Source organism: Silurus aristotelis (assembly GCF_946808225.1).
Source record: "Silurus aristotelis genome assembly, chromosome: 12".
Classification (NCBI taxonomy): Eukaryota; Metazoa; Chordata; class Actinopteri; order Siluriformes; family Siluridae; genus Silurus; species Silurus aristotelis.
Genome location: NC_139585.1, coordinates 1 through 13,751, shown reverse-complemented (window position 1 = coordinate 13,751; position 13,751 = coordinate 1). Strand labels below are relative to the sequence as shown.

Genomic DNA, 13,751 nt, shown 5'->3' with positions numbered 1-13,751 from the left:
GTTTTCAACCTCGACTTGAACACTGAGACTGTGTCTGAGTCCCGAACACTGGTTGGAAGGCTGTTCCATAACTGGGGGGCTTTATAAGAGAAACATCTGCCCCCTGCTGTAATCTTCATTATTGGAGGAAACAACAGATAGCCAGCACCTTTTGATCTAAGTAGGCATGGAGGATCATACTGGTACAGAAGTTCACTCAGATACGGTGGTGCGAGACCATTAAGTGCTTTATATGTCAGTAGTAGAATTTTATAATCAATGCGAGATTTGATTGGGAGCCAGTGTAGATTGATTAAAACAGGGGTGATGTGGTCATATTTCCTAGATCTAGTGAGGACTCTTGCTGCTGCATTCTGAACTAACTGAAGCTTATTTATGCACTTACTCCAACACCCAGACAGTAAAGCGTTACAGTAGTCTAATCTAGAAGTAACAAAAGCATGAACTAGTTTTTCTGCATCCTGTAACGACATCATATTTCTAATTTTAGCAATATTTCTAAGGTGAAAGAAGGCGATCCTGGTAATATTATTCACGTGAGCCTCAAAGGAAAGACTCGGGTCAATAATCACACCAAGGTCTTTGACAGCCGTACACGCTGAAACAGAAACACCATCCAAAGATGTTAGGTAATCGGAAAGTTTGCTTCTAGCTGCATGTGGTCCTAGTAAAAGTACTTCCGTCTTATCTGAGTTTAGCAGAAGAAAGTTATCGAGCATCCACTGTCTAATGTCCTTTACACATTTTTCAACATTGTTAAGCTGATCTCTCTCATCTGGCTTTGCTGAAATATACAGCTGTGTATCATCAGCATAGCAATGGAATCTAATACCATTTTTATGAATAATTTCTCCAAGAGGCAGCATATATAAATAGATTGCATATTGTTATATTAATCCAATTTTAACCTCTAATCTGACTCCAATTTATAATAAAGATTTAACTTGAATATCTCTAATTCAAGCTGATCACCTTATTGGTTGTACTTCTTCTTTAATTTTAGTAGATTATTCTAAGCATTCTGTCTTTTAATTTAATAAATTATTATGGTCCTGGAGTCGCTTAGAACCTTGTGCTCAGCTAACTATACCTGCTCACGGAGGGACATTGGCCAATCTGAATCTTAGTCAGAGGATATAACAGTAAACTAATATTCTTTAAGTAGGCCGCCAATGCTTGCTCATGCATAAAGAACACTGTATTTAGTTACTTGGTCATAACTTGCCAAAGTCAGAGATAGTCAGAAATCAGAAGGTCTCAGACGTTGTGCTCTATGCTCCAACCGTTCATGAGCCTTCAGTTTGTATTATCCTGGTCACAGACTTGCGGTAACGGCAGATTACATAATCAACTAGATATAAATGATTTCATGAAATTTCAGAGTTATTCAAGAATTTTATATTTATTTGCCAGGCAATAATCAATAAACAAATGTTACATTTAAAACAAATAATAGAAAAAGTTACATAACATGATCAGCATAAAACTAAATATTTTAGCAATACAGTTTACAATGGAAATGTTAAAGAATCACTATACCTGGCAATAGAGACACACAGAGTCTGTGTGGGAAGTTCTGATTATCGAATGCTTCCCTGAGTATTTCAGCAAATTTCCTTAAATACCCAAACCATCGTAAACACTTGTAAATTCAAAGTGATAAAGCTTTGCACACCCTTTCTTGGGACAGGATGTGACCTAAAAACCAAATGTCACCTAGACCACCTGGTAAGGATCTTCTTATGCAAACCTTATGTCAGTAGAACAGAATTTTCCCAAACCTGGGGTCTGTTCTACTGATATAGGACCGAGATCATATTTTTAATCACACTGAGACCTTTAAAATGATACTAAACATGTGAAGGTAAAATGTATACATTAATACATTATGTAAGTAAATAAGCTTGAATTCCGGGACCTTCTCAGTCACCTTTCCATGATCCGGCCAGCTCCCCAGGGGGGGAAAGTGGGGGGCTCAAGGATGGGTGACTGGGCAGCTGAACAAATGGCTTTCTCTCCTCAGATCAAAGAGATCCTCTCCACAGATTAGAAGGTTTATTGTTTTGTTGCATGTTAGTTCTCGGGTTAAGGTAAGCGGTTAGGGTTAGGATTTAGGGTTAGGGTTAAGATTTAGGGTTAGGGATAGAGGTTAGGGTTAGGATTTAGCGATAGGGATAGAAATTAGAGTCAGGGTTAGGTTTTGGTTAGGTTTGGGGTTGCGTTAGGGTTAAGTTAGGGTTAGGGTTGGGTTTTGGTGAGGTTTGGGGTTGGGTTAGGGTGGGGTAAGGGTTAGGTTTTGGTTAGAGTTAGGGTTAGGGTTGGGTTTTGGTGAGGTTTGGGGTTGGGTTAGGGTTGGGGTTAGGTATAGGGATAGGTTTTGATAGGGGTTGGGATTAGGGTTAGGGTTTGGGAGTTAGGGTTAGGGGTTAGGGGGTTTAGGGTTAGGGGGGTTAGGGTTAGGGTTTAGGGGTTAGGGGTTAAGGTTAGGGGGGTTAGGGTTAGGGTTTAGGGGTTAGGGGTTAAGGTTAGGGGGGTTAGGGTTAGGGATAGGGGGGTTAGGGTTTTGGGTTTAGGGTTAAGGTTTTGGGTTAGGGGGGTTTGGGTTTAGGGTTTAGGGTTAGGTTTAGGGTTAGGGTAGGGTTAGGGTTTAGGGGTTAGGGGTAAGGGTCAGGGTTAGGGGTTAGGGTCAGAGGGTTAGGGTTAGGGTTTGGGTTAGGTTTGGGGTTAAGGTTAGCGGTTAGGGTTAGGATTTAGGGTTAGGTTAGGGGAAATAGACGCAGCTCCAGGAACCATGTCAAAATCCGAGTGGGAATTAGGGTTGGGTTTAGGGTTAGGGGTTAGGGGTTTGGGTTAGGGATAGGGAGGTGTTGGGGTTAGGGTTAGGTTAGGGGAAATAGACGCAGCTCCAGGAACCATGTCAAAATCCGAGTGGGGATTAGGGTTGGGTTTAGGGTTAGGGTTAGGGTGGGGTTGGGGTTAGGGTTAGGGTGGGGTTGGGGTTAGGGTTAGGGAGGGGTTGGGGTTAGGGTTAGGGTTAGGGAGGGGTTGGGGTTAGGGTTAGGGGTTAGGGAGGGGTTGGGGTTAGGGTTAGGGAGGGGTTGGGGTTAGGGTTAGGGAGCGGTTAGGGTTAGGGTTAGGGAGGGGTTGGGGTTAGGGTTAGGGCTATGGATTGGTAAGGAAACTCAGATATAGACAAGCCCGGAGCCCACGTTGTGCACTTGCCTACTCCAAGTCACTAAGCACTCACATCTCCTCCGCCGCCGGTGACAAGTGGCAGGAAAATTGCCCTTAAACGTGTGTTTTTTTTGTTTTACGGATGAGAACTGGACATTTGCCCACTCTCTCTTTCTCTTGCTAGCGAGAAGTGGACATTTGCCCACTCTCTCTTTCCCTTGTTAGCAACCATTTCCCTTTTTGACCTTTTAAATGGAGGGTGTTTCCCCTTTTTTCATTTTAGCCAGTGACTTCTGATTTTATTCATTAATGCAGGACATTCGATTTCATTCATTAATGCAGGACATTTGCCTTTTCACAGATCCCCATGACGTCATTTTTAACGGTAAGTCTGTTGCAACGTTTCGGTTAATATAAACCTTCATCAGGCTTAGACTTACCATTTTCTCTTCCTTTTTCCATTTTCCAAACTGGCTGCACATTTTTCCATGTTGGCTTTAATCCTTTTTCACGAGATGTTCTGTTCACCAGGTGATTGGGTCTTTGCTATTTAGCGCTTAGCCTATTAGCTTCCTTTCTCAGTTTTTTCTTCTTCTCTTTCCTTCCATTTTCTTTTCCTTTTTCCATTTTCCAAACTGGCTTTGCATTTTTCCATGTTGGCTTTAATCCTTTTTCACGAGATGCTCTGTTTTCCAGGTGATTGGGTCTTTGCTATTTAGCGCTTAGCCCATTAGCTTCCTTTCTCAGTTTTTTCTTCTTCTCTTTCCTTCCATTTTCTTTTCCTTTTTCCATTTTCCAAACTGGCTTTGCATTTTTCCATGTTGGCTTTAATCCTTTTTCACGAGATGCTCTGTTTTCCAGGTGATTGGGTCTTTGATATTTAGCGCTTAGCCCATTAGCTTCCTTTCTCAGTTTTTTCTTCTTCTCTTTCCCTCCTTTGTCCAGGCAGTGGATAAAGACAGAATTTGTCAAATGGCACCCCCAAATGGCACTGGTTAAAATTGCACCCCCAAAAAAAAGTGTTAATTAAACATTCAGTTTTGTTTAGATTATTTTTCAAAAAATGGCCACTCATGTCCTGAAATTTGGACTATTGGCACCCCCACTGCTCGAAAACATTGGCACCCCCATACTCAGTGCTGTTCCAAACGCTCTCATCAGGTAAGTTATTCAGTTTCATGCGTCATTGTTTGTTTGTATCTTGTTTTTGTTGGTCCATAATCAGGCTTAGCCTCTCCATTTTCTTTTCCTTTTTCCATTTTCTTTTCCTTTTTCCAAGCTGGCTTTACTTATCCCCATTCTGGCTTTAAACATCCTCCAAGCTGCTCTGTTTTCCAAGTGAGTGGGCCTCTGCTATTTGGCACTTAGCCCACCAGCTTCCCATCTAAGTACTTTCGTTATTCTCTTTCCCCCCACTTCTCAGGCGGCAATATCTTTTCCTTTTTCCCAAACTGGCCTTACCTTTTCCGAAAGCTGGCTTTTAATCTTCCTTCAAGCTACTCTGTTTGCCAAGTAATTGGGCCTCTGCTATTTAGTGCTTAGCCATCCGGCATTCTTGCACAGTTGTACAAATTTTTTATAAACTGGCACCCCCAAATGGCACTGTTTTAACTGGCACCCCCAAAAAACACAGTGCTCATCGAACATTCCATTGTCTATAAGTATTTCTGCTATTTAGTGCTTAGCCATCCGGCCTTCTAGCACAGTTTTACATTATGCTATTTAGTGCTTAGCCATCCGGCCTTCTTGCACAGTTTTACAAATTTTTTATAAACTGGCACCCCCAAATGGCACTGGTTTAACTGGCACCCCCAAAAAACACAGTGCTCATCGAACATTCCATTGTCTATAAGTATTTCTGGGTTAGGGTTAGGGTTAGGGTTAGGGTTTAGGGTTTAGGGTTAGGGTTAGGTTAGGGGAAATAGACGCAGCTCCAGGAACCATGTCAAAATCCGAGTGGGAATTAGGGTTGGGGTTAGGGTTAGGGTGGGGTTGGGGTTAGGGTTAGGGTGGGGTTGGGGTTAGGGTTAGGGAGGGGTTGGGGTTAGGGGTTAGGGTTAGGGAGGGGTTGGGGTTAGGGTTAGGGAGGGGTTGGGGTTAGGGTTAGGGAGGGGTTAGGGTTAGGGTTAGGGAGGGGTTGGGGTTAGGGTTAGGGTTAGGGAGGGGTTGGGGTTAGGGTTAGGGCTATGGATTGGTAAGGAAACTCAGATATAGACAAGCCCGGAGCCCACGTTGTGCACTGGCCTACTCCAAGTCACTAAGCACTCACATCTCCTCCGCCGCCGGTGACAAGTGGCAGGAAAATTGCCCTTAAACGTGTGTTTTTTTTGTTTTACGGATGAGAACTGGACATTTGCCCACTCTCTCTTTCTCTTGCTAGCGAGAAGTGGACATTTGCCCACTCTCTCTTTCCCTTGTTAGCAACCATTTCCCTTTTTGACCTTTTAAATGGAGGGTGTTTCCCCTTTTTTCATTTTAGCCAGTGACTTCTGATTTCATTCATTAATGCAGGACATTCGATTTCATTCATTAATGCAGGACATTTGCCTTTTCACAGATCCCCATGACGTCATTTTTAACGGTAAGTCTGTTGCAACGTTTCGGTTTATATAAACCTTCATCAGGCTTAGACTTACCATTTTCTCTTCCTTTTTCCATTTTCCAAACTGGCTGCACATTTTTCCATGTTGGCTTTAATCCTTTTTCACGAGATGTTCTGTTCACCAGGTGATTGGGTCTTTGCTATTTAGCGCTTAGCCCATTAGCTTCCTTTCTCAGTTTTTTCTTCTTCTCTTTCCTTCCATTTTCTTTTCCTTTTTCCATTTTCCAAACTGGCTTTGCATTTTTCCATGTTGGCTTTAATCCTTTTTCACGAGATGCTCTGTTTTCCAGGTGATTGGGTCTTTGCTATTTAGCGCTTAGCCCATTAGCTTCCTTTCTCAGTTTTTTCTTCTTCTCTTTCCTTCCATTTTCTTTTCCTTTTTCCATTTTCCAAACTGGCTTTGCATTTTTCCATGTTGGCTTTAATCCTTTTTCACGAGATGCTCTGTTTTCCAGGTGATTGGGTCTTTGATATTTAGCGCTTAGCCCATTAGCTTCCTTTCTCAGTTTTTTCTTCTTCTCTTTCCCTCCTTTGTCCAGGCAGTGGATAAAGACAGAATTTGTCAAATGGCACCCCCAAATGGCACTGGTTAAAATTGCACCCCCAAAAAAAAGTGTTAATTAAACATTCAGTTTTGTTTAGATTATTTTTTCAAAAAATGGCCACTCATGTCCTGAAATTTGGACTATTGGCACCCCCACTGCTCGAAAACATTGGCACCCCCATACTCAGTGCTGTTCCAAACGCTCTCATCAGGTAAGTTATTCAGTTTCATGCGTCATTGTTTGTTTGTATCTTGTTTTTGTTGGTCCATAATCAGGCTTAGCCTCTCCATTTTCTTTTCCTTTTTCCATTTTCTTTTCCTTTTTCCATTTTCTTTTCCTTTTTCCAAGCTGGCTTTACTTATCCCCATTCTGGCTTTAAACATCTTCCAAGCTGCTCTGTTTTCCAAGTGAGTGGGCCTCTGCTATTTAGCACTTAGCCCACCAGCTTCCCATCTAAGTACTTTCGTTATTCTCTTTCCCCCCACTTCTCAGGCGGCAATATCTTTTCCTTTTTCCCAAACTGGCCTTACCTTTTCCGAAAGCTGGCTTTTAATCTTCCTTCAAGCTACTCTGTTTGCCAAGTAATTGGGCCTCTGCTATTTAGTGCTTAGCCATCCGGCCTTCTTGCACAGTTTTACAAATTTTTTATAAACTGGCACCCCCAAATGGCACTGGTTTAACTGGCACCCCCCAAAAACACAGTGCTCATCGAACATTCCATTGTCTATAAGTATTTCTGCTATTTAGTGCTTAGCCATCCGGCCTTCTAGCACAGTTTTACATTATGCTATTTAGTGCTTAGCCATCCGGCCTTCTTGCACAGTTTTACAAATTTTTTATAAACTGGCACCCCCAAATGGCACTGGTTTAACTGGCACCCCCAAAAAACACAGTGCTCATCGAACATTCCATTGTCTATAAGTATTTCTGGGTTAGGGTTAGGGTTAGGGTTTAGGGTTTAGGGTTAGGGTTAGGTTAGGGGAAATAGACGCAGCTCCAGGAACCATGTCAAAATCCGAGTGGGAATTAGGGTTGGGTTTAGGGTTAGGGGTTAGGGTTAGGGTTAGGGTGGGGTTGGGGTTAGGGTTAGGGTGGGGTTGGGGTTAGGGGTTAGGGTTAGGGAGGGGTTGGGGTTAGGGTTAGGGTTAGGGAGGGGTTGGGGTTAGGGGTTAGGGTTAGGGAGGGGTTGGGGTTAGGGTTAGGGAGGGGTTAGGGTTAGGGTTAGGGAGGGGTTGGGGTTAGGGTTAGGGTTAGGGAGGGGTTGGGGTTAGGGTTAGGGCTATGGATTGGTAAGGAAACTCAGATATAGACAAGCCCGGAGCCCACGTTGTGCACTGGCCTACTCCAAGTCACTAAGCACTCACATCTCCTCCGCCGCCGGTGACAAGTGGCAGGAAAATTGCCCTTAAACGTGTGTTTTTTTTGTTTTACGGATGAGAACTGGACATTTGCCCACTCTCTCTTTCTCTTGCTAGCGAGAAGTGGACATTTGCCCACTCTCTCTTTCCCTTGTTAGCAACCCTTTCCCTTTTTGACCTTTTAAATGGAGGGTGTTTCCCCTTTTTTTTTTTTTCATTTTAGCCAGTGACTTCTGATTTCATTCATTAATGCAGGACATTTGATTTCATTCATTAATGCAGGACATTTGCCTTTTCACAGATCCCCATGACGTCATTTTTAATGGTAAGTCTGTTGCAACGTTTCGGTTTATATAAACCTTCATCAGGCTTAGACTTACCATTTTCTCTTCCTTTTTCCATTTTCCAAACTGGCTGCACATTTTTCCATGTTGGCTTTAATCCTTTTTCACGAGATGTTCTGTTCACCAGGTGATTGGGTCTTTGCTATTTAGCGCTTAGCCCATTAGCTTCCTTTCTCAGTTTTTTCTTCTTCTCTTTCCTTCCATTTTCTTTTCCTTTTTCCATTTTCCAAACTGGCTTTGCATTTTTCCATGTTGGCTTTAATCCTTTTTCACGAGATGCTCTGTTTTCCAGGTGATTGGGTCTTTGCTATTTAGCGCTTAGCCCATTAGCTTCCTTTCTCAGTTTTTTCTTCTTCTATTTCCTTCCATTTTCTTTTCCTTTTTCCATTTTCCAAACTGGCTTTGCATTTTTCCATGTTGGCTTTAATCCTTTTTCACGAGATGCTCTGTTTTCCAGGTGATTGGGTCTTTGCTATTTAGCGCTTAGCCCATTAGCTTCCTTTCTCAGTTTTTTCTTCTTCTCTTTCCTTCCATTTTCTTTTCCTTTTTCCATTTTCCAAACTGGCTTTGCATTTTTCCATGTTGGCTTTAATCCTTTTTCACGAGATGCTCTGTTTTCCAGGTGATTGGGTCTTTGATATTTAGCGCTTAGCCCATTAGCTTCCTTTCTCAGTTTTTTCTTCTTCTCTTTCCCTCCTTTGTCCAGGCAGTGGATAAAGACAGAATTTGTCAAATGGCACCCCCAAATGGCACTGGTTAAAAATGCACCCCCAAAAAAAAAAAAAAGTGTTAATTAAACATTCAGTTTTGTTTAGATTATTTTTCAAAAAATGGCCACTCATGTCATGAAGTTTGGACTATTGGCACCCCCACTGCTCGAAAACATTGGCACCCCCATACTCAGTGCTGTTCCAAACTCTCTCATCAGGTAAGTTTTTCAGTTTCATGCGTCATTGTTTGTTTGTATCTTGTTTTTGTTGGTCCATCATCAGGCTTAGACTCTCCATTTTCTTTTCCTTTTTCCATTTTCTTTTCCTTTTTCCATTTTCTTTTCCTTTTTCCAAGCTGGCTTTACTTATCCCCATTCTGGCTTTAAACATCCTCCAAGCTGCTCTGTTTTCCAAGTGAGTGGGCCTCTGCTATTTAGCACTTAGCCCACCAGCTTCCCATCTAAGTACTTTCGTTATTCTCTTTCCCCCACTTCTCAGGCGGCAATATCTTTTCCTTTTTCCCAAACTGGCCTCACCTTTCCCGAAAGCTGGCTTTTAATCTTCCTTCAAGCTACTCTGTTTGCCAAGTAATTGGGCCTCTGCTATTTAGTGCTTAGCCATCCGGCCTTCTTGCACAGTTTTACACTCTGCTATTTAGTGCTTAGCCATCCGGCCTTCTTGCACAGTTTTACAAATTTTTTATAAACTGGCACCCCCAAATGGCACTGGTTTAACTGGCACCCCCAAAAAACACAGTGCTCATCGAACATTCCATTGTCTATAAGTATTTCTGCTATTTAGTGCTTAGCCATCCGGCCTTCTAGCACGATTTTACATTATGCTATTTAGTGCTTAGCCATCCGGCCTTCTTGCACAGTTTTACACATTTCTTATATAAGCTGGCACCCCCAAATGGCACTGGTTTAACTGGCACCCCCAAAAAACACAGTGCTCATCGAACATTCCATTCTCTATAAGTGTTTTTCAAAATTGGCCACTCAGGTCATGAAATTAGAATTATTGGCACTCTCTTATCAGGTAAGTTAGCCAGTTCAGGAAATATGCAGAAGGCCATGCAAGTGCAGCAACTCGGGGTGGCACGGGCTGGGGTAGGTTAGGGGAAATAGACGCAGCTCCAGGAACCATGTCAAAATCCGAGTGGGAATTAGGGTTGGGTTTAGGGTTAGGGTTAGGGGTTAGGGTTAGGGTTAGGGAGGGGTTGGGGTTAGGGTTAGGGTGGGGTTGGGGTTAGGGTTAGGGAGGGGTTGGGGTTAGGGTTAGGGTTAGGGAGGGGTTGGGGTTAGGGGTTAGGGTTAGGGAGGGGTTGGGGTTAGGGTTAGTGAGGGGTTAGGGTTAGGGTTAGGGAGGGGTTGGGGTTAGGGTTAGGGTTAGGGTTAGGGAGGGGTTGGGGTTAGGGTTAGGGCTATGGATTGGTAAGGAAACTCAGATATAGACAAGCCCGGAGCCCACGTTGTGCACTGGCCTACTCCAAGTCACTAAGCACTCACATCTCCTCCGCCGCCGGTGACAAGTGGCAGGAAAATTGCCCTTAAACGTGTGTTTTTTTTGTTTTACGGATGAGAACTGGACATTTGCCCACTCTCTCTTTCTCTTGCTAGAGAGAAGTGGACATTTGCCCACTCTCTCTTTCCCTTGTTAGCAACCCTTTCCCTTTTTGACCTTTTAAATGGAGGGTGTTTCCCCTTTTTTTTTTTTTTTCATTTTAGCCAGTGACTTCTGATTTCATTCATTAATGCAGGACATTCGATTTCATTCATTAATGCAGGACATTTGCCTTTTCACAGATCCCCATGACGTCATTTTTAACGGTAAGTCTGTTGCAACGTTTGGGTTTATATAAACCTTCATCAGGCTTAGACTTACCATTTTCTCTTCCTTTTTCCATTTTCCAAACTGGCTGCACCTTTTTCCATGTTGGCTTTAATCCTTTTTCACGAGATGTTCTGTTCACCAGGTGATTGGGTCTTTGCTATTTAGCGCTTAGCCCATTAGCTTCCTTTCTCAGTTTTTTCTTCTTCTCTTTCCTTCCATTTTCTTTTCCTTTTTCCCTTTTTCCAAACTGGCTTTGCATTTTTCCATGTTGGCTTTAATCCTTTTTCACGAGATGCTCTGTTTTCCAGGTGATTGGGTCTTTGCTATTTAGCACTTAGCCCATTAGCTTCCTTTCTCAGTTTTTTCTTCTTCTCTTTCCTTCCATTTTCTTTTCCTTTTTCCATTTTCCAAACTGGCTTTGCATTTTTCCATGTTGGCTTTAATCCTTTTTCACGAGATGCTCTGTTTTCCAGGTGATTGGGTCTTTGATATTTAGCGCTTAGCCCATTAGCTTCCTTTCTCAGTTTTTTCTTCTTCTCTTTCCCTCCTTTGTCCAGGCAGTGGATAAAGACAGAATTTGTCAAATGGCACCCCCAAATGGCATTGGTTAAAATTGCACCCCCATAAAAAAAAAGTGTTAATTAAACATTCAGTTTTGTTTAGATTATTTTTCAAAAAATGGCCACTCATGTCATGAAGTTTGGACTATTGGCACCCCCACTGCTCGAAAACATTGGCACCCCCATACTCAGTGCTGTTCCAAACGCTCTCATCAGGTAAGTTATTCAGTTTCATGCGTCATTGTTTGTTTGTATCTTGTTTTTGTTGGTCCATCATCAGGCTTAGACTCTCCATTTTCTTTTCCTTTTTCCATTTTCTTTTCCTTTTTCCATTTTCTTTTCCTTTATCCAAGCTGGCTTTACTTATCCCCATTCTGGCTTTAAACATCCTCCAAGCTGCTCTGTTTTCCAAGTGAGTGGGCCTCTGCTATTTAGCACTTAGCCCACCAGCTTCCCATCTAAGTACTTTCGTTATTCTCTTTCCCCCACTTCTAAGGCGGCAATATCTTTTCCTTTTTCCCAAACTGGCCTTACCTTTCCCGAAAGCTGGCTTTTAATCTTCCTTCAAGCTACTCTGTTTGCCAAGTAATTGGGCCTCTGCTATTTAGTGCTTAGCCATCCGTCCTTCTTGCACAGTTTTACACTCTGCTATTTAGTGCTTAGCCATCCGGCCTTCTTGCACAGTTTTACAATTTTTTTATAAACTGGCACCCCCAAATGGCACTGGTTTAACTGGCACCCCCAAAAAACACAGTGCTCATCGAACATTCCATTGTCTATAAGTATTTCTGCTATTTAGTGCTTAGCCATCCGGCCTTCTAGCACGGTTTTACATTATGCTATTTAGTGCTCATCGAACATTCCATTCTCTATAAGTGTTTTTCAAAATTGGCCACTCAGGTCATGAAATTAGAATTATTGGCACTCTCTTATCAGGTAAGTTAGCCAGTTCAGGAAATATGCAGAAGGCCATGCAAGTGCAGCAACTCGGGGTGGCACGGGCTGGGTTAGGTTAGGGGAAATAGACGCAGCTCCAGGAACCATGTCAAAATCCGAGTGGGAATTAGGGTTGGGTTTAGGGTTAGGGTTAGGGGTTAGGGTTAGGGTTAGGGAGGGGTTGGGGTTAGGGTGGGGTTGGGGTTAGGGTTAGGGTGGGGTTGGGGTTAGGGTTAGGGTGGGGTTGGGGTTAGGGTTAGGGTTAGGGAGGGGTTGGGGTTAGGGGTTAGGGTTAGGGAGGGGTTAGGGTTAGGGTTAGGGTTAGGGGGTTAGGGTTAGGGGTAGGGTTAGGGTTAGGGTTAGGGGTAGGGTTAGGGTTAGGGTTAGAGGGTTAGGGTTAGGGTTAGGGTCAGGGTTAGGTTAGGGGAAATAGACGCAGCTCCAGGAACCATGTCAAAATCCGAGTGGGGATTAGGGTTGGGTTTAGGGTTAGGGTTAGGGGTTAGGGTTAGGGTTAGGGAGGGGTTGGGGTTAGGGTGGGGTTGGGGTTAGGGTTAGGGTGGGGTTGGGGTTAGGGAGGGGTTGGGGTTAGGGTTAGGGTTAGGGAGGGGTTGGGGTTAGGGTTAGGGGTTAGGGTTGGGGAGGGGTTGGGGTTAGGGTCAGGGAGGGGTTAGGGTTAGGGTTAGGGAGGGGTTGGGGTTAGGGTTAGGGTTAGGGTTAGGGAGGGGTTGGGGTTAGGGTTAGGGCTATGGATTGGTAAGGAAACTCAGATATAGACAAGCCCGGAGCCCACGTTGTGCACTGGCCTACTCCAAGTCACTAAGCACTCACATCTCCTCCGCCGCCGGTGACAAGTGGCAGGAAAATTGCCCTTAAACGTGTGTTTTTTTGTTTTACGGATGAGAACTGGACATTTGCCCACTCTCTCTTTCTCTTGCTAGCGAGAAGTGGACATTTGCCCACTCTCTCTTTCCCTTGTTAGCAACCCTTTCCCTTTTTGACCTTTTAAATGGAGGGTGTTTCCCCTTTTTTCATTTTAGCCAGTGACTTCTGATTTCATTCATTAATGCAGGACATTTGCCTTTTCACAGATCCCCATGACGTCATTTTTAACGGTAAGTCTGTTGCAACGTTTCGGTTAATATAAACCTTCATCAGGCATAGACTTACCATTTTCTCTTCCTTTTTCCATTTTCCAAACTGGCTGCACATTTTTCCATGTTGGCTTTAATCCTTTTTCACGAGATGTTCTGTTCACCAGGTGATTGGGTCTTTGCTATTTAGCGCTTAGCCCATTAGCTTCCTTTCTCAGTTTTTTCTTCTTCTCTTTCCTTCCATTCTCTTTTCCTTTTTCCATTTTCCAAACTGGCTTTGCATTTTTCCATGTTGGCTTTAATCCTTTTTCACGAGATGCTCTGTTTTCCAGGTGATTGGGTCTTTGCTAATTAGCGCTTAGCCCATTAGCTTCCTTTCTCAGTTTTTTCTTCTTCTCTTTCCTTCCATTTTCTTTTCCTTTTTCCATTTTCCAAACTGGCTTTGCATTTTTCCATGTTGGCTTTAATCCTTTTTCACGAGATGCTCTGTTTTCCAGGTGATTGGGTCTTTGATATTTAGCGCTTAGCCCATTAGCTTCCTTTCTCAGTTTTTTCTTCTTCTCTTTCCCTCCTTTGTCCAGGCAGTGGATAAAGA

The 13,751-nt window shown here is 43.3% G+C and overlaps 1 long non-coding RNA gene across 1 annotated transcript; it reads left to right on the top strand.

The window, feature by feature from the left end:
• The first annotated feature begins 4,021 nt into the window (after positions 1–4,021).
• On the top strand, positions 4,022–13,742 carry LOC310735124. The gene is made up of 5 exons (XR_014536223.1): positions 4,022–4,997; positions 7,024–7,213; positions 9,683–10,149; positions 12,317–12,476; positions 12,615–13,742. It is a non-coding gene; the product is annotated as an uncharacterized lncRNA (long non-coding RNA).
• The last annotated feature ends 9 nt before the right edge of the window (positions 13,743–13,751 follow it).